Genomic DNA, 25,787 nt, shown 5'->3' on the forward strand with positions numbered 1-25,787 from the left:
CTTAGCATTTACTGCTTGGCAACTTAATTTTTCCTATTTAATTGTAGGTTTCATGTTTATAGTATGAGGAAGGATGCCATGTAAATGCACCTTACTGTATATGGACAGCCCATAGAAGTGGAACGGTTGTGGTTTCCTTTCCACAGTGGGTGACCATCTGACATTCAGAAATGCCTTACTGCGCAGTTATCAAGTGCAGCTGTTTAAAACACACAATTGACCAACTCCTACTTGGTTTCCTTCAAGCCAGACACCACTGGGTGTGGGACCAAATGTCAAACTGGACAAAGAAGGCAAATATACAGTGAGATGGGCTATTGTGGAGAAGAAGCAAGAATAAATACAATGCAGACAATAGTGGCATTTCTGACAGTCCAGTGGGTGCAAAATACAGTGCCTTGCTTATTCTTCCTGAAATCTTGCAAAGTAAAAACTAGTAGGGTACTGGTTCTAATAGTTAGAGTGACTGTTACTATCATCTACTACAGTACATGTAATCCACTGGCTTCTGTACTGGAATAACTGTAACTTTATAATCCTAATAATCTCGACTAAAAGATTTTAATGGGAGATTGCCTTAATTAGTAGCATTGGTGTACGATAGAAATGGTTGGTGAATGATGTTATTGTTCCTCTGGAGGAGAATAGAGCACACACATTTATTTTTAATTTTACCTATTCCTTCCTATTAAAAAAATTACCATATGTCTAGCTCAGTAAAGCAATGACTGAATGATTTATATTTGGGAGCATGAGACGGTTATTTCAGATTGAATAAAATCCACAGCACAATGATGCAAACTACTTCTAGTGAGATTCAATATTCTGCAAGTCAGTCGATTTACTCTAGTTCAGGAGTTGCTTTTAGCACAGGGTCTCAAAAATTTATGTCATGTTGGGTAGAAAACATTCATTGTAAGTCATTTGAAGTGCTGGGGGTGGGGCATGAAAGCTGATAAACACACATCTTTTAGATAAATTCAGGACAATACATCTCTTAGCAATATGGGATAGAATTTTCAGAAGTGCCCGAGGCCTGGTCTACACCTAAAACTTAGGTCAACCTGGCTGTGTGACTCAGGGATGTGAAATATTCACACCCCTCAGAGACATATTTAAGCAGACCCAAGCCCCGGTGAAGACACCTCTAGGTCAAGGGAAGAATTCTTCTGTCAACCTAACTATTGCCTCTCAGGGATGGATTAACTACAGTGATGGAAAACCCCTTCCGTCAGTGAGGCAAGTGTCTACACTATGCGCTACAGCAGCCCAGCTGCAGTGCCATAGCTTTACCGCATCTGTAGTGTACACACAGTCTAAGTGACTTACGAACACAAGTGCCATTGAAAGCCAATGAGACGCGCTCAAAAGTCACGCAGGTGCTTTTAAAATCCCATCTCATGGACACTGCAGTCTAGTCTTGCCATGTGTTGCTTGGCACTGTCCTCTTCCTGTATACTTTACAATCTCACAATGCTAATCTTACTAAGTAGATCATTTCCGTACCACTGTTTTAGGGGAGCATTACTCTTCATCTCCAGTTGCTCCATGCCTCTCAATTACTGAGTGCTGGGAATGAGGACGTGCAGCTGTGCCTGCCAAATCCCCAGGCAGCACATGAGCACAGCTGAGTGCAGCAGGGTTGCCTGCCTGACCACTCCACCTGATTGGCCGAAGGAGTCAGCCACCCTGCTCTTAAACCCAACAACACCAACGGATCTCTGGAGGCTCAATGTGCATGCCCTCAGCTGTGATCCCTCCTGTGCCAGCCCTGCTTCTGCCTTGTTCCCAGCCTGGCTCCTGTCCTTCCCAGGCCACTCCAGCCCTGCTTCCCTACTGGCTTCCTGACTCCCGCTTTGACTACTGGCTTTGGTTTGTGACTCTGGCTCTGACCCCCGGCTCTAGCTCCTGGCTCCTGCTCCAACTACTAGGCATGACTTCCCACGTCCCAATTCATGACACTTAGGAGACATCAGGGATATGGCTGTTCTAGCCAGCTCACAGGAGATTCAGGTCCCTGTAATTTACCTAATTAGATCCCCACCTCTTTGGTCAAAGCCACTGTGGAGGCGTTAAACCATGAAGGGGTACTTAAGTCAATGGCTCATGCCAGTCATGCTGTCCCTTCCAAGTAAGGGCTCATCTACATGACAAACACAATGAATCAAGGGATCCAGGTCCAGTACAGTTGTTACTTAACCTAGTTACGAAACAGGAAAAGCATGTAATGTGAATGGGATGGAATCATATCCCTCTTATCTGTAAAAAATGTTATCTTTGTTTGTTCCTTCTGAAAGCTTTTTAAAAGAAGGTTCCAGAATGTTAAAAAAGGAACATTATCCCATTTGGAAAATTATAAACAACCTCCGAGAGTGCTGCTGCTCACTTTGCTGAATGACATCCAAACCTACCTAATGTACGGTACCCAATGGAAAGCATGCCAATTCCATTGTGGGATACCTTTTAATTTCTGATGCAAATCAGTGGAGATAATATAGCTCCCTGTGCTTTCAGGTATGTGACCACAGGGTGTTATACCCAAAGGTCAGTTAGTTTGATGTGTGTAGATACATTTTTGCATGATTTTCCTTTAAAAAATGGAGCAATTTATTTTATATTTTAAAAAAATATGTTTCCTTAGGCCCTCTTTAAAAGGTCTAGGGTAAATATACTGATTTGGAAATAAAAAGGTCATCCTTTTTTTTGGTTTAACATCACTTCTTTTCTCCTTACTGTATCACACCATGTTTTATAAGCTAATGGGAAGCATACAAGAATGACACTGATGTTACATTTGTACAGCATTGTCATTCAGAGGGATCCGAAAGCTTTACAAGTGACAACCCAAACCCTGAAGTATGTGAGTAACTTTGCTCACCTAAGGAATTCCATTTCAATCAATGGGAATTGCTTAAATGTCTCCAAGATGGGGGCCTATATGTGGGGATTTACTTGTCTCACCATTGCAATACATTCAGATTCAGAAATGTAGCCCATGTTTAAAAGTGCTCAGGAAGACTGCAGTAGTTTAAGACAGAAAATGAAGATTATTGTCAATTATAACTAGATGGGGGATTTCAGGAAAGTAGAAGCTAATGAACCAAATTTGAATTTGGCCATTTTGGCACACTTAACACTGCTACCCTTCCAAAAAGCTGCATGTGATCACAAACACACATGCTCTCACTTTTACACCTTGTCTGAAAGATTATATTTCTGTTGGGATCTTGCCTCCTCTATTCCCATATTGGGTCACTGGTTCCACAGGGGAGATTCACTAACACCATTCCCAATGCCATTCCAGATTTTATTTGAGCCCTCACATCCAAAGACTTGAACCAACACGATTGAGCTGAAAAAATCATAGGCTGAAGGTGGTAGGCCATGCTGCAATTCCTGATTATTACTACTTTTATTGCTATAGTGCCTGGAGTCCCTAACCAAGATTGGGACCCCATTGTGCCAGGCACTGTCAAACACAAGATCTGTCCCTCAGATTGAAAGCTGTCTGGGACAGAGCCTAGCTATACAAGGACACAAAGGAACAGAGGCACAAGTGACTTGCCCGGGTTCACATAAGAAATCTGTGTCGAGCTGGATATTGAACTCAGATCTTCTTAGGCAGGGGTTCTCAAACTTAATTGCACTGCAACTCCCTTCTGACAACAAAAATTACTACATGACCCCGGGGAGGGAGGAAGACCGAAGCCTGAGCCCGCCCTAGTCCCGCCACCCCGGGTGGGGGAGCCAAAGGCCGAGCCCCACCACCCTGGGGCAGGGGGGAGAGGGAGGAGGGGGTCAAAGCTGAAGCCCAAGGGCTTTAGCCTGAGGTAGGGGGCCTGTAACCTGAGCCCCGCCACCCAGGACTGAAGCCCTCGACTTTGGCCCCAGGCAGTGAGGCTCAGGCTTTTGCCCCGGACCCCAGCGAGTCTAAGCCAACCCTGGCGACCCCATTAAAACGGGATCATGACCCACAGTTTGAGAGCCACTGTTCTTAGGCATAGTTCAATGCTTTAACCACAAAATCGCACTTCCAACTTCTCACATACATGCCTTGATTTTTATTACTACACAACTAGGATTTTGAGAGCATGTTTCTGATTTGTATGTAGCATATTAATTCAAACTGGATCAAGCAGTAAGAGGACAGATAGGGATGTCTTTGCAGGTTGACAGAGAATGAATAGTAGATTATTAGAAAGCTAGATTTCAAAGGACTCAAAAAAAATCAAATATTTAGAATATACAGTCTCCATTTGATGCATAAATACTCCCATTAGCATTAAAATGAGTCATGTAAGTCCATCTAGAAAAGTATGTGTGTATATATGTATGTATGTTCTCAGATAAGTTTATATCCTCTGGTTTATAAAGAATTTGTATTAAATAGGAGTTTTAAAATTACAAACAAATGAAAAGAACCCAACCCTCCGTGAAGTATAATTTAACTGGGGGCCTTCCAGCAGATGTTTAATCTTTTTAAAAATGTGTAAAATGTACTGTGAATAATGTGACAAGAGGGAAAAAATAACCATAGGTAGTTGCAGAATTTAGGATGGCTGCTTCAGAAACCATATTATGCCTACTGTAGTTGCTGCAGGAAGTGATATTGATGACTTAGGCCCCAGTTCAGCAAAATATTTAAGCATGTGCTTAAGTGCTTTGTGGCATAAGGGCAGTCTTAAGTCCAGGCTTCAATGATTTCCTGAGTGAGGTTCTTAGTTGGCATTACTCTCCCTTCTTTGCATTGAGTCAATGTACTAAACTAATTACTGGCTCAGGTTAGAGCAATGCTAGAGTTGCTGTGTCTTAGATGAAATTCTGCCCATGGGCTCAATAAAAAAAATACTATCCTGATGAATACAATCCTGATTGGGGGCTAGTAGGAAGAAGTTCTTTGAAGGTCCATTACCAAGGTAGTTTTGTGGTTCTTCTATTAGAATATGGACTCCATTTTGAAGTTGAGGGAATTACAATGAAATTTCAAGATCCATTAAGATGGTTTAGCTCTTATTCATCAACCTCTTGGCATCAGCACTGGAGACTCTTAATGCTATTAGCACTGGGGAAAATGCTTGTCATCCTCCTTAGCTTCATTCACGGCATTTGGTTGAGAGAGTAAGTCACTGATCCAAAGGGGAAGCTTCACTAAAAAGCTCCACTATTTATAGTTGTGATGAAACAGCAGTGCTCTTTGCTAAGATAATGATTTCATGGACCATGAATGTCAGCCCTGCCATGGCAAACAGAGCCAAAACAATTAGAAAGGACAATACAATAAAGAGCCTGAAAAGACAGGACACAGCAGCAGTAACTATTGTGGAAGGGGAAACATCTCTTGTAACAGTGATGCGTGGCAGAAATCAGGATCAATGCCTATTAACATTTTAAAATTGAAATTATGAGTGATTCACTTTTTTCAGTCCAGTTGCTGGCATTTGATATGTTATTAAGTAACTCAGTAGAAATCTGTTAAAGGCATAACATTGCTGCACAAAGGATGCATTCTTCTACCAGATTTCTTCCTTTAACTCCTGCTTCCCTTCCGTGCGTGAGCGCTACAGAATTGCCAATCAGGGCTTTGCAAACTCGGTGGGAAAACATCTGAATGGGACAAATCACGGCATTTAACCCCCCAGCATCTTCACAGACTTAATTTGTGGGCTTCATTGTTTTCAGTCTAAAGCTTCTCTTCCCTTTCACACAAATCCCCACAACATTTTCATTCGTATTGTGAAATGCTTATTTCACCAAGAAATAGCCCTAGGATGAAGGGCGTGGAATTAAGGCAGCAGAAAACTGGTCAGAACACTCCGTGAGGAGGTGGGCAATAGGTGGCAGAGGAGTAGTAGAAGAGGAAAGGAGAGAAGCAAACTAGCTGGACAAAGATATGTTTCAATACCACCAGAGGACTGCTGGGGGCACTCTTCCTCATCGTAGTGTAAACAGCAACAGGCATGAAGACCGCACAACTGATGATCACATAGGGACATATACGTAAACCCCTCCTACCAACCCCATATGTCAATAAACCTGAAATGTTGCAGCAGACAGCATGGGTGTCATTTCGATACTAGCTCTGGCTACCCCCTACAAAAGTGTTATTTCTTTCTCCCCTATCTGGTTTTGGGTAGAATGCATTCTAGTTCCCAGGCTCCAAACAAGGCACTCTGGCCCACTTTAAGGGCTAGACCCTCAGTCTATGGAGCTAGGCTGATGTATGCCATCTGTGGATCTGATCCAGTGGGTTTAAGTGGGGCATAAGCATTGCAGAGGGCCTTGCATAGACACTCTGAATTAGAGTGAATTTCACCTATTATGATTTGGTACCAATATTTACAGGTAAATATCCATAGACACAAGTGTTAGGTGTGGTGTTTATACACAGGTAAGACTACTGTATTTGGTGCTGCATTTTTACACACAAGCACATGCTGAGATATTTGCTGCAGCATTATTATTATATTCCAATAGGCCCACAAATAGCCGGTGCTATGTTCAAAATAAATTTTTTAGCACCAGTGCGTGTTATAATACTAAGTGGATTTCCGAACAATGTCACCTGTTGCCCATCTAGGTGAAGCAACGTGAAACATGCAGTGAGATTGGTTTTCAATACAACTGCAGCATTAATACAGTAACTAATAGATTACAGGGCAGACCCTGAGTAGTACTGGTTCAGATACAGACCCAGGTCCATAGGTGCTGGAACTAGAGGTGCTGGGGGTGCTGCCGCATCCCCTGCTTGAAGTGGTTTCCATTATATGCAGGGTTTACAGTTTGGTTCAATGGCTCTCAGCACCCGCACTATACACATTGTTCCAGCACCCCAGCCCAGGTCCAGGGTTTGGGCTGTTATGCAGATGCAGGCCAGACACATGGTATGGGTCTGAGTTCAGCTTTTTCCCAAAGTTCAGATGTATTTAGATCTGGGTTTGGGTTGTGACCATCTCTAGTATATTCCATCTAAAACCGCAGTGATAGCCAAATCAGACCTGAGTATACATGCTCTCTCTATACTCTTGTCTCTGTCCGTGTGACTAATACTCTGGGAGAACCCTTCTGATTTATTATCTTTACTGTCTACAGCCTATGCATATCCCAGAACCCATGTCTTTTCTTCCTTCTGTACCATCAAAGTCGGCCTCCTGCAAGGTACTCAGGAGATAGGGTATTCACTTGCTCCTGTTGGTGCCAACAGCACTAGACGCACACCCATTCAGGGGTGAGTACCTGTAGATGATCTTTTGCAATCTATTAGGTGCAGACTTGAGCCTTGGCTACTGTTAACTGCTCAGTAGCCTGCCGTACCCTCTCTGCTAAAGTGCTTGTCCTAAGTCTGATGGCATGTCAGCTACATAACTACATTAAGGAATGGTAATGACTAAATTAGTAACAAACAGAGCCTAGCCGGGCTTGTAAACAAACAGCTCAGCAGCTCATTAACACAAGCAAGCTGCTTGGCTTGGTGCTCAATGGCCAAGACTCCCTCCTTTCCCCCTGCTTGTTTAAGCAGCTGTAGAGGCCGCATTCTTCTGCAAAGGCTCAGCCCAGCCCCCTTCCACCCAACAAATTTCTTCCTGTTTTGCGTTAGTGAAGAAGAAGAAGAAGAATGGCGGAAGCATCAGCATGAAGTTCCCAGTTCCACCCAGAAAAGCAAAGTGCATAATACACAATAGCATTATGAAACAGGACCTTTTTCATGGACACTGGGAAGGCTACAAACTCAGGGCCATATCTGGAGCTCAGCGGTGAAGATCCACTGACATCAATGAAGCTACACCAGTTTATATCTCCAAACCTTTCTCAGGCCCTGCTGATCTCACTGAACTCTGAAGTCTTCCAGCAGAAGAAGTGGCATGTGAAGGCTTCAGGATTCTGTACCTTTTCCCTATCCCCAAACAAGGCTTAATATAATTGGAGCTTATACAGAAAATTTAAGGCAGAGAGATCAGACTATATCTTGAGGCCCAAAAGAAGAGAAAGTCTATCACAGGACCCAGTATGATGTGAAAAGGAGTTGGTATTGACAACACTCAACAAAATGGGAACAGCTGGCTGAGTGAAGTCATGAGCGTGCCCAGTCATACGTGTTCAAAATCTTGTTTTGCATGAGAGAGACAGAGGATGAAGTGAACATTCTGCCAATTTGCTGCCCTTTCTTCTTCAGATAAGGTGAAGTTAAGCTCAGTATCCCCCTTCATTATGAAGTGGGAGGAAATGTAAGAGAAATGTATTTGGCCAGCCATAACAATGACCTAAAAGGAGATATTTGGCCCTGAATAATTTAGCAGTTTGGCACCTGCATTTATGCAAAATATGTGATCTTGCTACCAGAAGAAAGAAGATCTAATTCTAAACACAAACATAAGGTGTCTCTCCCTAATCTATAGGACACTATATTTCAGAACCCTTTCTTTAGATATATTATAAATAAGCAGAAGCCACAATCTGATAATTGCTATGTTTCTAATAGTTATTTTTACAGCTACTTTAAAATCCCATTAATTGGAAAAAGATAAAAATGTGTACCTGGGAACACTGAAGGTATAATTGTATCACTAACTGGTATAAAGGGTAACACATACAGGACTTGCTCTAACTACGTGTTATTGGAAATAGCTCATTCAACGCTTACTGAATGCTTTTCCAGCAGCGACAAAGTGGGTAAGGTCATATCTTTTATTAGGCCAACTTCTGTTGGTGAGAGAGACCAGCTTTCGAGCTTACACAGAGCTTGTCTTCAAGACTGGGAAATGAACACAGAATGTCACTGCTAAATATGCTTCTTTAATTAACACCAAATCCTATTTTGAGCCTAAGATGGCTTTTAGGATACTTCATCATTCCTCTACACCCATGCCTCTTAAGTTTCCTTCCATTGCATACGCTCATAAGGGCCTGGTCCATACCCCACTAAAGTCAAAGGGAGTCTTTCCATTGGCTTCAATGGGCTTTTAATCAGGTCCTAGATTTCTTCACTCCCCCATGATTTGCTCTCTTAAAAAGCAATGCCCATTTTATTGCTTCCTTCTGTGTACCAATTCAAGCCTATGCTGAATTCAATTAGTTCACACTCCACTGATTGGATTCTCTAGTTTCTGGCTCATAAAGATGTCCTGTAGGTAACTTTTAAAATTAGTTGCTGATGTGTGTTTGGATACTTTTGCTTCCCAACAGATGACTGCATAGTTAAAGTACCTCATGAGTATAGTATCTTGTGGCACTGAATAGTAGTTTAAAAAATATTTATCACAGTTCTCCAGTCCAGTTGGTCTATAGCTTATGTCCACTTGGGTTTCCCCTTTGCTTTCCATTCCTTGCATCATATTCAATATTTCACTACCGCCCTCTCTTTCAAATAAGTTGCACTCATTGACATTCACATTAGTTCTGAGAATTATCCCAACAGGTTTGAATTGTGCCCACTACTGGAGTGCAAATATAATTCTCTCATTTAGTAACTCCTCTATCAGATCGCTTGTAAACACCTTCATATAAACAAAGCAACAATACTTGAAGTTCTTCACACACTTTTATTCAAATGTGATTTTTTTTCCTTACGTGATGAGACAGGAGTAATAATTATATAGGCCCTTGGGTTAGTGTATGTTAATATTAAAGTGAATTATGACATGATCAGATTGCAAATGAAAATTAATGGTTGTTTTATAGAAATGGGGCCAAATTCATCTCTGGTATAACTGGTTGCAACTCCACTGAAGTCAACTGAGTTGCCCCAATACTAAATTTGGTCCTTACTATCTAATGTAAACTTGAGAAGTAAGCATTGCCACACTTCTGTGTTACATTTTTAAGATAATAAAGTTTAACCGACAAAATAATTGTTTGGTTTTACATTTTAGGTGCACCTCCAACACTTCTTAGAATAGTGAGAAGAAAATGACAAAGACGACTGGAATAAACAGACTTACGATTTGGAGTACTTGTGGCACCTTAGAGACTAACAAATTTATTTGAGCATAAGCTTTTGTGAGCTACAGCTCACTTCATCGGATGAAGTGAGCTGTAGCTCACAAAAGCTTATGCTCAAATAAATTTGTTAGTCAGATGAAGTGAGCTGTAGCTCACGAAACCTTATGCTCAAATGAATTTGTTAGTCTCTAAGGTGCCACAAGTCCTCCTTTTCTTTTTGCGAATACAGACTAACACGGCTGCTACTCTGAAACTTAAGATATGTGCAGTTTCCTTGTGCAGACAATACAGGGGGAAAGAAAAAGAATTTGAAAGCTGCAAGGGTCTGACCAGAGATGTCAAGGGGAGCCTTTGCATTTCTTTCAATGAAATTGGATCAGGCCCTTTGTGGGAGCCATAATGAAGTTTATTTCCAGTTGATACAGTTGATTTACTATTCTATGATTCTATATGTAAAATTATACTAGCACCATGAGCAAAGGGCAGATTACATTAAATTCAGAGCCCATCTGAATTTAACATGAAAGAAAAATCATGCTTAGTTACTCTTGCAAAACTCTAAAAGGAAATATGTTTGTAACCTTTCTGTGTATCTTCCTCTCAATCTGAGGCTATGTCTCCCCTGTTAAAAATAAAAATGTATTTTTACATTGAATAGGTAACCTGAGATAGTTAGTCCAAGGTAAAAACTACAGTGCCTTGTCTCCACTAAAGTCTTTCATTGAGATGGCTAAGAGGTAAACACCTGGTAGTGGGGAGAATATGATTGACTTTGATTAGCTACATAGAGGTAAAAACTATGCGTGCCTTATCTCCACAAGGATTTTACATCGAGATGATAATCTTTATGTAGAAAGACCCATTTTTGCAGTGAAGATAAAGCAGGAGTGGCACAGGTAATTCCTTGTGGGCAGACATAAGCCAGGCAAGGAGTCTCTCTTCCAAGTATTATTCCTGAATAAACCAAGTTCTTATTGTTACCTAAACCTTAGCCTCCCATATGTCTGTTGTGTGTAAGTAGGGAAATAAGGTAGCGTATGTTCATGATACAGAAATAGCAGATGTAAAGAAAGGTAGGAGGAAAAGGTCCCTTGAGTTTACAGATTGGTAGAGGTGGCTGAAAGTTTTTGATTGAGAGTAGGATGAAATTTTTCACTGAAAACTCAATTTTCAAAACACCCAGAAACTTCAGATGAAAATTTGTGTCAATTTTGGGGGATTACCTGACCAGCTCTTGTTTGTCTAATGTTTGATGCTTGAAAAATGTAGCAAAAATTTCAAAATTTTTCCAAATTTTGAAACAACCCAGTAAAAATAAAATAAAATTGAAAGATTCCTATGAAATTTGATTACTGTGTTTTTCAAACAGTGCAATAAATTAGAAAGAACTTAAATAAACAGCATAAAAGCACAGGAACATAGCTTTCAAATCTTCCTAATTTGGAGGGACATCACTCATTGCAGTTCCACATTCTATACAAACGATGTTTCCTCACTTTTATTGTGGAAAATATTTACATCTAAACAAAGAATCACAAAATAGAGCCTATTTATTCTGAAAGAAAGAATCCTACTACATTTTTTCTGGAGCGAATTGATTTGTGTATGTCACTCACTTGGGGTCTTTGTCCCACGCTGTGTCCAACATTAGCACATTGGTGGGTTCAGAGGTATGCCTAGCAGGGTGCTGGATAGGAAAACAACCAAAGTGCTGGAACTAAGCAGTGACATTTAGCACTTCTCTTAGTGCTTGGGTTTTTTTAAGTATTGTTTTGAGGACAAAATAAAGATTGTAGTTGTCTGGTGATCAACAACTGGAACAAACTACTCAGGGAAGTGATAGGATACTCAATCTCCTGAAGTGTTCATCTCAAGACTGGATGCCTTTCTGGAGGTGGTACTGTAGTCAGACACAAGTTATTTGAGCTCAATACAGGGGTAATTAGGAGAAACTCTATGGCCTGTTTTTATCCAGGGGTTCAGACTGGGTGATAATAGTGGCCTTAAAATCTATGAATCTACGTAATAATTTTTGCCAAAGGAAAGTAATAAGTGTTCAGGTGGGATAATGTGAGAGAAGACATTGGGTGAAATCCTGGCTCCATTGAAGTCAATAGGAGTTTTGTCATTGACTTCAGTGGGACCAGGTTATCGCCCACAATGTCAGTGTGAAAACAGCCAATGTAAAACAAGGAGAGATTACGTGAGACAATCAATGCTAATGAATAAATAGATGGACAATTCTGTGTGGTACAAAGAGCCTACAAAACAGAAGTGATGTTGTCAAGACAGAAATCACATCAAATTCACTGATCTGTGTTGTTAATAATATCTTAGATTATTCAAACAGAAGGACTAACCCAAGCAGAAAAGTACACCTCCCTGAGGTAAAGAGGCATTATCATCCCTATCGGTCACTGTGGCACAGAGTTGTTTGCACAAATAGATTCCTCTTCAGTGGTTTCCCATTTCACAAGTGCACTGAAGGTGCTTGAGATCATACTGTATTCATCACTATCAGAAACTACGGTGGAAATGATAACGGTAGTACGAGCAGCATTTTCTTCTAGGTGAAAACTCCCCTGCTCCCCTCATGATGCCACATTCTCCTTTCTCCTTAGAGCTAGGCAGGGGATGGAAATTCTGTTTCGCAAAGGATTTAGAGATTTTTGAAATCTGACTTTGTTTAGAATCGGCACAAAACCTGAAAATCTCAAAATTCTCCAGGAAGGAAAATTTTGACTCCCCCTCCCCCCTCCAGCTGAACGCAAATATTTCCTTTTGATTTCAACCTTTTGTTTAGTTTTATATTGTATTATACAATATAATACAAAAGAAACAAAAAATTTCAAAAGAAAATGAAAAATGTAAAGGTTTCCTTCCGAAATGTCGACAGTAGATTTTGATTTGGACAGAACTGCTTTTGCTGAGGGAAAATGGTTCTGTCAAAGTTTTTCTTCCCAGCTGTAGTTCTCAGCTTTCTGACTTGCCCACATCACTCAGCTAGAACAGTACCATATTCTGAATATGTGCAGTATGACAGCTTATATACACTACAACCCTTACGACAGTCAGGGAAGTATATATTTTTAATGACAGGAAACAGTAGGCATTGGGGTCTTCCTGAGCGTTTTATTGACATTTAAATAAGCTTCCACCAGGAGCTGGTGATGGTGTCTGAGTTGCATTTTCAGAGGAGTTTTAATGCAGTTGCAATACCATATTTCTTAGCCCTAATACTCAGTACAGAAGAAGGGCAGCAGGAAGACATGGCTGAATAAGGAGGAAGAAGACAATGACTAGCTGTCTGGTTTTTCTCCCATTATCAGATTGTAACTTCACAGTAGCAGCTTCTATTGCAAATTCCTTGTAACTCTCCAGATTAGCTTTCAAGTATGCCTCCCTAATGATGGCAAACCTCCGACTGAGTAAGGGAGATAAGTAGGTAACACGAAGTCTCTTTCAGGTTGGAAATACATGTGTCCTTATTAAATCAGTTACCTACGTTGCCCATCCATTCTACTAGCACCATCTCTTTTATAACTATGTCTTCAGGTTATCTTGTTCCCTGATAAAGAGAATGCTTATTGATGTGTTTATTATTTATAGTACAGCAGCACATAGAAGTCCCAGCAAAAACCAGAGTCCCATTGTGAATGTTTGATTGATACTGTCTGATTGTTACTGACATGTGTGACTTCTTTTAATGGTTCTATTTCGAACAAATATATCATCACCATCCACAGCTTCAGAGTCTACTGTGCTCTGTATGTGTCCTGGTGGGCATCCCAAATAGCTTTGCTGAGTTCAGTGGAATACTTCTTGATGTACCTCAGCAGGACTGAGATCAGAATTTCTCCATCGAACCTAATGACATTATTCCGGATATACACCACTTTCATAAAAATGAGAATCTGTCCCACTGCTAGGATTCGGTTTTTGGCAAGCCAGCCAGCTAGCCTGGCACTTTAACAGTCAAACTGATATTTCCGGATTTAATCCTTCCATGGGACAATTGATTTTTCCCCCTGCGGTTCTCAGAGAACTCGACGGGCCTGTGCAGAGTGAATAAAATGGTTGCCAATTTGGATTGCTGCTGCCAGAAAATGTGTAATAAGAAAACCCTGCACTAGCAGGCTCAGACACTGTACAAAGTAGAGCGCATGCATAGATTTGTCATCTTGCCCTGTTCTTAAACAACATTAGCTCCTTTGTGTATTGTGAGAAAACAAGGGGGAAAGGCCCTTGGAGCTGAACCAGGCATTTATTTGTTCTTGAACATGCTGGCTGCTGCACACTTCCTTTTAGAAAACAAGAGGTGAGCAGTGGTGCCGCTTGTTCTGAGAAGTCAGTGCAAGTGTTTGGCAAATGGTTTTCATGACACTCGATGTATGACACTCAGACAGGAAGCCTATTCCTTGCCTGACAGATGTTACAGGAGAAGTTGTTTACACTTACCCTCCCAATGCTCAGTGTGTTAAACAGAGCTGCAGGGCCGAAGTATTCCCTAGGTTATAAAGGAGGGTCAAGGTAGCCGTACTGTAGGTAAAATCATGGCATCAGGATCGCCTTGAGACCGTTTTAAATTCCTGTCTTGAACCAAAGATTATAGCAATTCATCTTACTTTTGACTATTGCAGTGATCATGCTTTGGGGAAGTGGATGATTGCAGTGATACTTGCTTTACATGGTACCTTGCCTCTGTTTTAAAGGGAATTGTTTTTAGCTTGATGTGGCAGTCAGTGTGAATATTCAGCTCCTACTGATGGACTGAAGAGAGGTGTCTACCTCCTTTTCTTTGCTACAAGCATACCCATGTTGCAATGGATATAGTAGAGTACAGTATCTAGATGAATTCTGGCCTTGCTACAGCTCACTCTGTTGCAATTACACAAAGCAACACTGGAAAGAGGGAGAAAAGAATTAGAGGGCTAAGTGGTTAATTTTCTCACTGTCAGAGTTCTGCTTTGCTTTCTCTATACTCCCCCCAGGCTACTCGAAATTACCACCTGAAGAGAAATGCCAAGCGAAAAGGACAAGGGGAAAATAAAACCTGTAGCGTATTTAGGCCTTTGTTGTATAGCACTACCATGGTGCATGTTTGCCTTGTCTTCTTCCTACACATGTACTGGAAACAAACCAAGAAGCCTTTTGAAGTGCTGTTTTGCTTCTCTTTGGGGCTAACAAATAACACCCCCTCCCCTTCATCAAGTAGTTTTGGATACCATAATAAAAATATTTGCTGTCACTAAAAAGTAAACTAACTGCTTTCTTCTCCCATAGCTCTGCTTTTTTCAGCCTGTCACTTTATTGAAAAAAAGTGAAAAACTCAGACACTTAAATATACTATTTAGCTGGCTCTATTTCCTTTCCCCTAACAGATTGGTAGTGGCTCAAAGTTAGCTAGGTGGCTGTTTCCTATGCAAGATAAACTGATTATGAAAGCCCAGTATCCAGAGATGACAGGATCACTAATCTATGAGGCTGACATCCATACCACATTGAGGCATTCAAAAATCAACATGCTTCTAAAAAAGGATATCTAGTATCCTGATGTCCTCTTGGCAAATGTGGACCAGCCACTCTTAATCCTGCAAGGTACAAATAAATTTATCTATGTCAACTCCTAACAAGCTAGAGTATCTGATTCCCTCTCAAAAAATAAAGACACACTCATCTTATATGAATGTTTTAGATCACCAGCGACTAGTCACATCTAAATGCTAAATCACAGCATTTCCCCTTAAAAGATGAAAAACATGAGTCATAGGTGTAACTGATTAATGATCAGACAACTCAGTGCATAGTTTCCCCAAAACATTAGCTACTCTATTTCTTAAGGGTAATCTGCAAAGGAGGAAAGCATAAATTGGTGCCTTTTTTGGTGTATAGTTTCCCCCTGCTTGCTTTATATATTAAAATTCAGGACCTGTCTGAACTGGAAGACTACGTCTCAAAAACCTCAATTTGTAAAGCTCTAATCACGCAGGCTGATCTGCACAGATGGATCTTTGATCAGCTAGCAAGACAGGGGTTCAATAAAGCACATTACTACACATACGTCCATTTCAATTGCACTCCACATAAAGCACAACAAATGTTTAGCCAACCAATGAAGCTCCTTCCATGAGACTATACATTATTAAGTAGAGGGTAAAAAAAAAAGAAGCAATATTTAAATCATGTAACTGCCAAAGATCAGGTATAACAAGTGTGGAATAAACACCCCAGAAAGGGTTAGAAAATTGGATGAAATAATGTAGCAAATAGTCTCCCTTAGAGTCAAAGCTTAGCTTAAAAAAAAGCACTCTTGCAGTGAAACAATATAAAGCTTTAAATCTCCTCTCATCCCCAACTCAGGCTAAATCCAGAACAAAATAGAGCCTTTTAACCTCTTCTCCCTTTTATACTTCCTGGTTTTCCTCCTTAATGTTGCAATTAGCCTCAGGTGAGTCCAGTTCCATTCCTAATCACCCTAAGATGGGGTCCTGGCCAATCCAAGTGGGAAGGTTTTGCCCTGTCTGTGACAGCTAAGAGAATATAACCCACCACAGTTCAGCAGCAGTTTGGTTCAAACCCATCTTTTGCTATCCACGGCATTTTTCTCACGATGGTGCATTATTTTAGTTTTCTCAATGATCTGTTTTATTTTCAGCAGGTTGGACTCTCCACTCACAGCTGATGTACACCACTGTAGCTCCATCAGTTTCAGTTGTGTTACCCCTGGTTTACATTGGTGTCAGCGAGAGAAGATTCAAGTCTGTCATTTTTGAGCCCTATTCCCATTTAACCCGTAGAAGGAGCTGTTTGCAGAGACTTTAGTCTTTCAGAATTTCTCAAAATAAGGAGCACTTGTGCTCACTGAAAATAAGTAGCCTTTCGATTATACAAGAATAAGACTTATCTTTTCTTCCAGGTGTCCATATGTCTGCAGAGGGGAATCTGGTTAGCTCTCAGCAACTGCCTCTCCTCCAAGAACTGCATACTGAGGCAAATTCCCTGCTTATTAAAAATAGCTTTGTTATTTTTTCTCCACTATTCCATAGTGCTTTCCCCTTTCTTTTTATTTTGCCTCTAGCCTTATAAAATATATAACATTTCAAGTGCATCTTTATTTTGATTTTTTGAATGCCACAGAAAGCCCAGTCCACCTCCCAGTCTTCTCTAGGAATTGCAGGGAACCCCAGTCCCGTTAGAAATAAGGAAGAACTGACTAAAGGACAGAAGCCCCAGTGCTATACAGCACTCATCCACTGAATATAGCATTTCCCCACTAAATGTCTTTGCCTCATATTATGACTGCAGGAACTGCAGGCCGTGTTCCTTGCTTTCCACAGGTAAAACCAATGGAGATGAGATCCAAAATATTGACAATAAAGCGAAAAGATGAGCTGAAAGTACGGTGGACTGAACTAACCAGGGTAGGAGAACTACTGAACTTATAAACTGACTCATTACAGGGTGGGTTTTTGGTTTTTTGTTTATTTTATTATGCTTTGTCCCTTTTTTATTCTGGGAGAATTACCACATGGAGAGCAGGAATGTTTGTGTCTTGTGTTCTTTGGATATTGAATGACTGGAGTTCAGTTAAAATTTAGTTTAAAGTGTACTTGTAAAGATTTCCATGAAAAAAAAAAGGGCTGATGTGATATTTGATCGTGCATCATCAAAACGGCACGCATCCTCCCCTCTCCAGCAAATCGGACTGTTACATGGTTATTTGTAACTTCGGTTGAGGATTTGCACCTAGGTTTAACGACTCCCACTTGCAATTACTGCTTAGAATCTAATTGCTTCTTATTTAAAAATTCCAACTAGGCTTCTGAATGTAGACTTTTCAATTCCTCCATGTCTAGCTTTTCACAGTCTTTCACCATACCACATATCTCTAGTGCCTCAGGCTAAGATATCTGAGTAGCACATCCAGTGATATTGTTTGAATAAGGGAGTTTCACCTCCCAATCATAACACATTCTTATCCTTGTACATAATGCTCTGAACCAACAGCCTGATTCAATCATTGACAGTCTTTGGCCTCTCTTAATTGTACAATCAGCTATGGTTTCTAATTCTGCATCCATTAAGGTCTCTACATTTTTCCTATGCTACCATAACACAGCCACAAAGATTCCTGTCAGGCAGCTGGTTAACAACACTGTTTTGGTAAACTTTTAAACCTATTTGTAATGCTAGAACCTAAATTGGTGGAATGGCCTCGCTCGTTCCTAATGGCCTGAATTAATTCAGCCTGGAGCTGGGAATGCATGTGATTATGAAAGTAAGAAGAAAAGTGGGGGGGGGGGAGAAATCTTTTGAGAACCATGATGTCATCCTGATTGCAGCCTATTTCTGGAGTTAAGCTGTGAAACCCATGATACATTTTGACACATAAATGTTGCCAAGTAAAACTGATATATAATTGTTAATACGGTTACAGCCGACTGTTTTTCAGATAAGGAGTTAAACGGTTATATAGAATATAGTATTTGCGAAACATAGCACCTAGCTGGTTCCATGCTTTCATTGGCTCTAGGATTATTCCCTATCATATTTAAATAAAGAGACTAGATTATTGGGTACTTTTAGAACAATGAGTTGCTTAATGGCTTTACGGCACTTATCTTATGTCAATAGAAAAGTTTTGCGTTCCTAAGGCTATGTCAAGGGCAGCGAAACAAGGGCTACATTCAGTGAAACAGGCATTTGTTTATTTTTTTAATGCCCATTTAAGGGCCTGATTTTTGGGTCTTGGACTTGCTCACACAACTCAGTTAAACTCAGATTAACTGTTAGAAACGTGTGCCCATGTGGGAAGTTAAATCTGATAGACAACATTAAAGGTTATTATGCACAATTTGTTCTAGATAAGAGTAATGGTAAAACTACTTCCTCATCTGTTTGCCATGGCAAAAAAAAAAAAAGAAAAAAAATCCCCCATGACAGAATTCTATTTAGAACTCCATCATATGAGCTTTATCCCTATATAATTACAGGACTCAATAATATAGTCACAGAGTTATTAAGAGTAGGTAATACCAGAGAAGAAAAGATACCAGGAGGGCCAGGCAAGGAAGAAAAGAGATATGTGCCGTTTTGATGGCAAATGAAATGGAGAGTGGCTGTAGCCAAGAGACAACTGAAGGCTGCTCCAGACAAGACCAGCAGAGAAGGCTCTCAAACCTCGGTGCTTTGACTGTGTGAAGGCACAGAGAGGAGTTGTTAGAGTGGATGAGCACAGGGAATGAGAAGGAGAGCAGAGGGAGTTAAGCTTAAATCCCATTGACTTTTACTGAGACATGTTCGGAAGACTAGATTTTTAAAGATATTTAGGCACCAATGGGATTTTCAAAAGCATCCAGGGTGGTAGATGCCTGCATGCTTTTGAAAATCCCACTAGGCTCTTTAAAAATCTGGCCCTAAGTATTTAAGTCATTTTTGAAAAAGGGATTTGGCTCCTCAGTCACTTGAATGCTTTTGAAAATGTTCCCTATAGTCAAATCTAACAGTTCACAAACAAACTATAGTAACCCAATAAAAGTCTAACCAGTTTATTTGAGCATGAGCTTTCGTGAGCTACAGCTCACTTCATCGGATGCAGTGAGCTGTAGCTCACGAAAGCTCATGCTCAAATAAACTGGTTAGTCTCTAAGGTGCCACAAGTACTCCTTTTCTTTTTTACGAATACAGACTAACACGGCTGTTACTCTGAAACCAATAAAAGTCATTAGGATTGCACTGGTGTAAAACTGATGTGGAAGGAGAATTGGGCCCATTGTCCCTAATGGATAATTAAGGAACAGAAGAGGGTGATTCAATCATTCATTTCAGCTTTAGAGTTACAAGCAGAAAAAAATAGGGCTTTTCTGGCTTACTACCTGATGTCTGGCATCTACCTCGTCCTATAAGAAACTCCTGCATTCAGCCACACCATAGCCTTAATAACCTTTCCTCTTGTCTACATTGCTAATGCTAGAACCTAAGTTGTTGGAATGGCTTCTCTGTGAGACAGACTCTCACCTCTGTTGCAGTGGTGTAAATCCAGAGTAGTGATTCTGGACTCAGTTATACCAGTGTAAATTTGGAGTAGCTCCATTGACTTCAGTGATTTATATTGGTACAATTGAGGCCTCAGTCTTCAGCTTTGTGGGATCATTTCAAACTCAAAGTCATTTTAATTGCATTCTCATTATTATCACAGTTCTGAGCCATTTCCTATGATTTTAATATCTCCTCCTTCTCTCTGATGAGTTCTGAATGTCCAGCCTGCGCACCGTACCGAGATCACAGGAAAGATCCATAGATTCCTGCTTTCCACATGAGCACCGTGATTACAATCTGTTTTCTTGTGGCTAGGAATGGTACAGGAGAAAATAATCTGATAAGTCTGCAGAATGTTTTTATTGTCATGTCAACAAAATATTTCCTGCCTCCACAGACCATGGAAGTACTTAGCATGCAGCATCCTTTCAGTTTTGGAGGACACTTGAAAACCACTGGCAGAATTTTGTTCTTCCTTTTTTTAGCTACATAATGAAAAAGCAAACAAGAAATATGCTGATTCTTAAACAGACTTTTTTCTTTTTTTTTTTTCCTGAAGCAACTTTATTTCTTAGCTTTGATCTGATACCAGAACCCAAAGCACTTACTGGCTATTTCTAAATAATGAGTCTAATGTTTATGCTCTGAGCCTGAACTTTTCTGGTTTTGGAAAAAATGTGACTTTACATAAAAGTCCTTTTGATGAAGAGATCTGCAGTCACAGGAGTTTTCGATACAATGATGAAAAGGCCTTTCAGATTGCTAACTCGAATACTGCTCAGCACGATATTACTCAGGAAGGGAAGAGGCTGACAGAACAATCCCACTATTCGTCTTCGCTTTGCCAAGTGTTGTGTTCGTCATGTTCCTGGTGAAAAGTCACAGAAATGGGAAGGAGAGGTCCTACATCTTCTAGGGTGATATATTCATGATAAGGGCACCCACAGCTGGGTGGTCTGTGGCACAAGCTCACTCCCTTTCTTTTAACATTTCATTGAGACTTTAAGAGCTGTTTGTTACTTAGAAGGAAAGAGATTCATGGTTCCTGGGATTGTCACTTCAGTCCAAACCTCTCTGCAGTGCAGTCTACGCAAGGCAGCCGCACAAAGCTGTCATTCAAGAACATGATAGCACAAAACAGAATAATTCCCCCTTAGGCCTCCCCCCAACCCATGTCTGCTCAATAAGAATCTCAGGTAAGGTTATAATTTGACATTATATTATTGCAACAAGCATGGCCCAGTGGATAGGACAGTGAACTAGAAGTCAGGAGAGCTGGGTGCGCTACTGTCAGCTCTGTCATTAATGTGTCTTGGGACAAGTTGCTCTGTTCCTCGGTTTCCCCATAAGTAAAATGGAGCTAATGACACTCTCCTTCGTTAAGTGCTTTGAGATCTAAGGGCTAAGTGTTTTTTATTGTTTATGTGGACTTGACATGTCTCCTTGCCCTGAACCTTCTGGGCCAGATACTAGGACTTAATCTACAAAACGTTAGTCATGTGAGTGCTCCTCACTCAGTCACTGGCTCCAATGGGATTGTTGCTTATGTGGATTGTTTTCCTGATCTCATTTTACATCAGTGTGAATCAGAAGTAAGTCCATTGACTTCAGCTGATATGCACCTGTACAACTGAGATCAGAATCTGGAATGGGAACTTTTCTCTAGGGTTTGCGTTGTAATGTTTTCTGGAAGGAAAAAAGAGATTTGAAAGATATTCCACCCGTGCTCCCAGATGACTGCCTTTGCCACAATGAAGTGTCTAGGGAAGATCAGGTGTTTTGTGTCTTAAGGACAGTGCTGCACATGAGGGGTTAAAATGAGAAGTTACTTTGGTTTTGGAGATTTATTGCTTTCCTCCTGCTATATTTGTAAAGCTCATCATTACAGTCAGGCAGCCCACACCCCTGCAGCTGTCTGCACATTTTTGCCCTCGTTCGAGAGTTGTACTTTACTTTAGGAAATTATAATTATTAAAACACACAAGGTCACGCTCTAGATGAACTTGGAAACCGTTCAAATATGTTTCAGGTTTGAAACTATTTAGCCGCTATGGCCAAGTGGTGATTTCAAAACAAAGGAATGGTTAATTTCACACTTCAGATAACATTTCCCCCGGAAAGCAGTAAAGCATGTTGGTACAGAAATTATTAAAGGTCAAAGAGACCGGAGAAACATAATCAGTCGTTAGCCCAGATAATTAGATATTAAAGGCAGACTTTGAAAAAAAAAAAGGATTCTATTTGAATGAGCTGATGCCTGCACCTTATCATTAAATCACCTTTTCCATTTGAGAGAGGTAGCATTGACTTCAGCAGAATTCCTAATGAGGCGTAGCTTGAGAGTAATAACAAATATCTGTTTCCACCCACTGCAACATTTTAAAATGTTCTGGTCTTGTGTGATTTGACAAACTTCATCAGGACATAACTAGGATTGAAATCCACAAGCTCATGCACTGAAATATCACCTCACAAAATGCCCAGCGGTATCTCTCACTGAATGACTTTCCACAGTGCACTGTAATTGTCAGAGGAGACCAGTGACAGGTGTTTATGTTCTCTAAAGCAATCTGGATGTAAATGAACTGCTGTTAGTCTCTCTAGAACTGGGAATGGGATTTCAACAAAAAGCAAGTTTTGAAATATCAAACGACTTTTGTACCAAAAACACCCTGAGATGGTTTTCTCTTTAAACGTATGTGGGATTCATTTTGGCCAAAGCAAATTTCTCTTTATTCTGAGTAAAACAAAACTTCAATAAACTGGATTCCAGGGTCTACGCAGGCTCATCAGCAACCTTTCAAAAAAGGACTTAAAAGAATGTTTCCATTAAAAAAACAGAACAAAACCCCCCCAAAATACCAGCCCTGCCTTCATGGACACAGACATTCAGAATTAATGTTACACTTTAAAAATCCTCCCATAGCATCCTCCCTTTTGAAACTACACTACAGTCAAGGTCACCCATACAGCCTTAACTCTGCCCCCATAGCTATGGCAGTCTTCAAACTTCCCAGTTTAGCTAATCTTAAATCTGAAGAAAACACTTTACTTGTGCAGTTTGTAGTGAAGTGTTGAAAATCTGAACCCCAGTAAACTTGCTGGATAATTGGTTCTATGAACACGTCTCCAGTGCTATATGTAATGATTTGTCATCACACTTAATCTTTCTGTTACCATGTTAATGCCATAATATCATGATCTCAGATTAGGAGTTTGGATCTGCAAATATACTAGCTCTGTGATTAATGGAACCTGTCTGTTTGGTGGCACATATGCTGTTTGGAACAGTGAGGAGCAAATGCCCTCACTATGCTATTTGTCTAAAAATTATGATTTATTTTCACATACTATGCATGATAATGGAGTCTATGCAATCACTGTGGGCCAAGTCATAGCTAGCTCTTATGTGGATGTGGCTGGGGGAGCGCACAGAGTGGAAACTTTATTCTGAATTTTCATACTTTCTCCAGTACTTTTAAAAATTTGAAATGACCGTTGCCAAAAAAGATTGGCTGTTCCTTGCTGCAAATTTTCAACTTTAACTTCACCATAAAAATGTTTTGATCTTTCTGCTTTAGAATTTCATTAGGTCAGGCCGGAATTTCATTACACACTTACTTCAGTATAACTACGTTGCTCAGGGGTGTGAAAAATCCACACCCGGGGCAACATAGTTATAACAACCTGAACCCCCCATGTAGACAGCGCTATGTCTGTGGGAGAGCGTCTCCTGCTGACATAGCTACTGCCTCGTGGGGGGGTGGATTGACTACGGTGACAGGAGAGCTCTCTCCCATCGGCCTAGAGCGCCTTCATCAAAGCGTTACTGTGCCGCACAGCTGTGCCGATGCAGTGTGTGTCGTGTAGGCCTGCCTTTAGTTTAGAATAAGCTGAATAATTGCTCAGTGACAGGAGATCCCACACTCACCCACGTGTGTTTGCACGAACACATGTTACACAGAGGCAAGCTCAGAAATGCTCACATCACTTCATCTAGGCAGATGTTGACATGTCCTCACATGTGCTAACACACGTGCCCACGTGTGCAAAGTTTCACCTATATATGCTCATGCACACAGTGATATATTAGCACATATGTAGACGCATGCTCGCACAAACACTCGCCCAAACATGCTCACGCTCCAGGGCAGCTCTGCATGCACATGCTCATTTCCCCATGCTGGGCTGCTCTCACAAAATGCACTAATTCTTATGGGACCTCACCAAGGGGAAATTCATATCCACATGTAAAATATTAAGACCGCTTGCAGGAAAACAATGTGCTGTGTGGCAGGACAAACAGAGGGCCCAATCCTGCTGATTCTTACTCAGGCAAGCAGGCAATGAACAAGGCTTTGTATTTCCCCCAGCCCTTTTTTATCGTTAATGCTTACAGCTTGAAGCAATCGTATTCCTGCCTCTCTTCTTCCCCAGCAAGAAAACAGAAAAAAAGAGAGGGACAGAGGTAGATCAAGTCTGAACGTTATGTCATCTGGTTTCGGTGGTGCAGGAAGAGCTCGGCTGGATCCCACGCTTGGCTTTTGGAGGGTTGGCAACTACATGGATTCTTAGCCACTTCTAGGCTTTCTTTTCATCCTGAACCTAATGGATGAATGGCAGCAGAGTTCATGAGGTTTTTCAAATGAGCTCAGAGGAACTTGTTCATGAGAATCTGAATGTCTGGCACGTAGCCCACAATAGCTGATATTTTCCAGTTTATGGGGGAGAGTGTTTTCCAACTATGCATGCTCTTAACTTCCATTACCACCACGTTACTCTAATGCTAATTCTACCACATCCTATTTGGCACAGCATACAATTTTTAGAGGGACATCTGCCCCTCCCCCTGAAAGGTTCCTGGGACTTACAAGTGGATCTCCTCTCACTAAATCACAACAGGATCCTACTTGCCTGTTTCAGTTTCTGGAAAATCTAGCTTTGTTGCATGGGTGACTAAATAGAGTTGACATCGATTGGCAGAAATGAAGAACAGTAGATAAGGAATAGAAGGTTCTATTACAGGCAAATAAAACTCACAGAAAGTCATAGTTCATGGGCCTTAAATCCTAAAGCAAAAAAAAAAAAGAAAAGAAAAGGGAGAGGATACATCCCTAGCTGGCATATGCTGGGGTAACTCCATTGGCTTCAACCGGCAATAGACATCGGTGGAGCTATGCTCCGAGTCTGCACCAGGATTTCTATTTCTCTCATTTAGCATCTCACATCCTATACTTTGTTGCCTGAGTAAATCCGGCTCCTTTTTTAATCTTTTATAAACACTGGGGCCATTATCTTCCACGCTCATGTCATTGAAGAAGAATGTCCTTTAAAAGAACTGCTAAAGGCTATAGGCTTTGTACACACCATGAGACAACTCCATTCATAGTGTAATCCCATTGACTTGAATGGAGTTTCTGCAAGAATGACTTTGGCCCCAGCTTATTGGTACCATTTTTGCTCTACCTAATTTTTGTAAGAGTTTAGAAGGTTGAGGAAGAGGAAGGATGAGGGAGATTAGTTCTGATCTCACTTACACTGGTGCAAATCAGGAGTGACTGCATTCAAGTCAGTGGCGCTAAACAGGTGTAAATTCAGTTTGGGAGGAGGACTAGGCCCGATCACGTTATCTGGAGACCTGTTGAGGACATTTGCTTTAAAAGTACATTGAGCCATATTCTGCCCTAAAGCTACACCTTTCTAACTCTCCTGACAAACTGTGTAGCATGGGTGAGGGCAGACTTTGGCTCTCGTTATTTCAGAATAAACCAACTCTATTTATTTTGTCACTGTTGTCCCTTTATGAAGGCTGT

The sequence above is a fragment of the Chelonia mydas genome, chromosome 10, assembly GCF_015237465.2.
Source record: "Chelonia mydas isolate rCheMyd1 chromosome 10, rCheMyd1.pri.v2, whole genome shotgun sequence".
Taxonomy (NCBI): domain Eukaryota; kingdom Metazoa; phylum Chordata; order Testudines; family Cheloniidae; genus Chelonia; species Chelonia mydas.